Source organism: Nannospalax galili, unplaced genomic scaffold, assembly GCF_000622305.1.
Source record: "Nannospalax galili isolate Female #2095 unplaced genomic scaffold, S.galili_v1.0 scaffold32, whole genome shotgun sequence".
NCBI lineage: Eukaryota > Metazoa > Chordata > Mammalia > Rodentia > Spalacidae > Nannospalax > Nannospalax galili.
Window position 1 is genome coordinate 1,214,630 of NW_008335297.1, and position 3,870 is coordinate 1,218,499.

The 3,870-nt window shown below is 43.0% G+C and overlaps 1 protein-coding gene and 1 non-coding gene across 5 annotated transcripts in view; both read left to right on the forward strand.

The window, feature by feature from the left end:
- Positions 1-3,870, forward strand: part of Parn (poly(A)-specific ribonuclease) — a 219,066-nt gene that overhangs the window by 134,375 nt on the left and 80,821 nt on the right. The window lies entirely within an intron of this gene.
- On the forward strand, positions 3,708-3,775 carry LOC115069794. Its single transcript, XR_003849027.1, has one exon. It is a non-coding gene; the product is annotated as a small nucleolar RNA SNORD95 (small nucleolar RNA).

The window sequence follows — 3,870 nt, forward strand, 5'->3', positions numbered from 1 at the left end:
TGAGGGGGGGTCTTTTTGAGACAGGGTCTCTCTGTAGCCCCAGCTGTCCTGGAACTCACTTTGTAGACCAGGCTGGCCTTGAACTCACAGAGATCGCCTGCCTCTGCCTCCTGAGTCCTGGGATTAAAGGCGTGTGCCACCATGCTGGGCCAATTTTTTTTTTTTTTTAAAGAGAGAATAATGCCGGTCATGGTCGCGTAGGCCTTTAGTCCTAGCACTGGAGAAGCAGGGGTGGGTGGATCTCGGTGAGATTGAGGCCAGCCTGGTCTACATAGTGAGTGCCAGACCAGCTGGGGCTACAGGGAGACGCTGTCTCAAAAACACCCCAGAGAGAGAGAGAGAGAGAGAGAGAGAGAGAGAGAAAGGTGGGGAGTGATAAAGCAAGACAGACATCTGATGTCATCCTCTGGCCTCTGTACACACACACCTGCTACAGACACGCTTGTACACACACCCCCACACACCATGCACACAATAATAGCAACAACAATAATAATAATGATAATGATAGAGACCTCTGTACTCACACACATACTTGCCTCTACACCCCTACATATACACAACAACAGCAACAATAATAATAGTAAAATCTAAAAGAGAGGTTTCTATACTCATACACCTGCCACACACACTTGCCCATATGCCACACACACACACACAACAACAACAACAATAACAATAATAATATACAATTTTAAAAAGATAGAGGTAGCAGTGGCAGGCTAGCCACCTATCTGTACTCTGCCATTGTCTGGTAGACAGTTAAAATGGAGACCCTGGACCCCCACACAGAGCCTTGGAATTTGGAAAAGTAGTGCTAGATCATGAAGCAAGTTACAGTCAGACATGGGGGCCACAGGCCTGTGGTCATAGCACCCTAGTACTCGGGAGTCTGGCAGGAGGGTTGAGAATTCAAAGCTAGCCTTTGAGTCTCATATTTCTTTTTCTATTTCTTTCTTAAGTTTTAATTTAATTTTTGTTTAGGTTTGTTTTTGAGATAGCGTCTCCCTATAGCCCCAGCTGGCCTGGAACTATGTAGACCAGGCTGGCTTCAATCTCACAGAGATCCACTGCCTCTGCCTCCCAGGTGCTGGAATTAAAGGCATGTGCCACTATGTCTTTCTTTCCTTTTTTAATCATAAAGATTCATGTCATATTTAGCTTCAGTTGTCAGCTTGGTACACTGTGACCTGGAAGTGTAAGATGAAATAAACCCTTTCCTCCCCAAGTTGCTTTTGGTCTGTGTTTTATCACAGCAATACAAAGCAAGGTAGAACAATTAATCTTTTTTCCCTTTCTTTTGGTAACTGCACAGTTTAATTTGTTTGATGAAACTCTTTACCTGGTGCTTTAGAAATGACCTGGACCTTTTCTCTTTATTCACTAGTGAGTTCCCCCACCTGCTGCTGTTTATCTGGTCTCCTGAGAGGACCCCTGGTTACCCAAGTGCCATCCCTACCCTGTCAGCAGATTTAATTAGCAATTGTGGAGTGTGCTGGGAATCTTAATTTCCTCTAAGTTACTGGGACTGCAAGTGCTGGCCATAGTACCTGTGGATTTTAAATACTAATCATGAAAAGAGTTAGTATCATAACTTGCTTCCATTTGATGTCTGTTTTATTTGGTAGATGGGGTTCAAAGCTAAAATGTGTATCACCCAAATATCCTTCCATATGAAAATGGATTGGTAATTAAATTGTGTTATCATGTATAATAACATTTAAAAATAATAGGTTTACTTACTGTCAAAGATAAAAGTACTAAATAGTCAAGCAGGAAGTCGCATTTACTAAATAAAGCCTTTTCTCCAGCTCCAATGTTATTTTTCTCATTTCAGTGATAAAAGCAGCTTAAGGAAGGATACGGGCTTTTTTGGCTCACATTTCAAGGGATATGGTCCATCATGGCAAAGAAGGAGCAGGAACAGAAGGCAGCTGGCCACATGGCACCTACAGTCAGGAAGCAGAGAACAGCGAATATTATGCTCAGCCCACCCTTTCCTTTTTATTTAGTTCAGGACCCCCACCCAAGGGATGGTGTCACCCACATTTAGGGAAGGTGTTCACACTTCAGGTTCTCTAGATAATCCCCTTTGAAACATACCTAGAGATTTGTTTTCCATGGTGATTCTAAACCCCATTAAATTGACAGTCAAGCTTAACCATAACAGTGGTCAAAGCCCAGGGTCTTTTGTTTCTCAGAATTTATTTTTTAACCTTCTGGATTCTCAGAATAATTTTTGTTGTTTTGAAGGGTTCAGACCAGTTACCACCCTTCAATTTGGCTTTTTCTAGTTGCCTGATGATTACCCCTTCTGGTCAGTGTGTCTCATAAATCTTTCTGATGAGGAGCATCACTCGCAAAGGTGCAAACAGCATGCCACACCAAGAGGCACAGGGTACGTTTGTTCCTTTTGTGTGGATGCTTTGTTTGATGACTATAATGTAGCCTCAGATTTCTTTTCTTCTTTTCTTTGTTAAATACAATATTTGGTGATCTTTCAAAGCTGTGAGCCCATTTCGCAGCAGTTCTTTCTTGGGCAGTGTTGGCCTCACTTTCCACATGTGTGCTCTCCTTCTGCAAGGAGACTGCAATCATCCAGACTGTAGTACATGTGTTGCCAAAGTGGGCACTAGTGGTATACTTTTCTTGTCATTTTCTGAGTACACATATTTGGTGATTATTAGTCATTCTAACAATGAGCCATTCATTATTAGGTAACAGACTCTGTCCTGAGTCCTTATAATAGCCATGTTGACTGCAGGTACCACCCTCCTCTCTTTTATGGAATAAACTGAAGCTTTTGTATGTTGCAGATAGGATCTGGATTTCTTACATGCGTGTTGTAATCTAAAGCTTTACATTTTTCCATAGTAACAGCTATAAATTCTTTTTATGGACTCTGGCTTTGATATCCTGTTCAGAAGCATTCAGCTTTTAATCTGTGAAGGATGAGTTTTGCTTAGATGCCAAATTACCAGTATGTAGGGTTGCCAGATTTCACTTAAAATAACTGCCCCAAATCCTGTGTAGAATGCACTTATTGTAGAAAATGGAATATTTTATTTATCTGAGATTCAGCTTTGGCTGTGTTTTGACTTGGTATCTTTCTTGGTCCCTGTGCTGGATAGCTTTAGTGTCAACTTGACACACCTGGGTTGAGGGAGCCTCAGTTGGGGAATTTCCTCTATTGGACTGGCCTGTGGCCATGTCTGAAGGGCATCTTCTTGATGAGTGGGAGGGCCCAGCCCACTGTGGGTGGTGCCACCCCTGGGCAGGTGGGCCTGTGTTGCATAAGAAAGCAGGCTGAGCAGGGGCCAAGGGAGCAAGCCTGTAAGCAGCGTTCCTCCATGGCCTGTGCTCCAGCTCCTGCCTCCAGGTTCCTGCCCTGAGTTCCTACCTTGGGCTCCCTGATGAACTGCATGTGACCTGGGAGATGTAAGACAAATAAACCCTTTCCTCCCCAAGTTGGTACTGGTCAGAGTGTTTCGTCACAGCAATGAAGAACAAACTAAGACAGTCCCCTAACCACTTGATTTGGTATTTCAATCTTTGTCTCAGTTTTTGGTTTTCCCATAACACACTGTATTTATATTATATTTCTACACTTATTTTTTTTTGCATAGTACCTGTATCCTACCATTGGAACCTAAATGCCTTATAGTCAGACTTTTTGTTTGTTTGTTTGTTTCTTAAGACAGGGTTTCCATGAGGTGATGACCCCAACATGCCATCTGAGTTGCACTGCTGAAATCCAGAGGCAGTTTCTGAGCCTCAAAAGAAAGAAAGAAAGGGGAGGGGGAGGGAAGGAGGAAGGAAGGAAGGAAGGAAGGAAGGAAGGAAGGAAGGAAGGAAGGAAGGAAGGAAGGA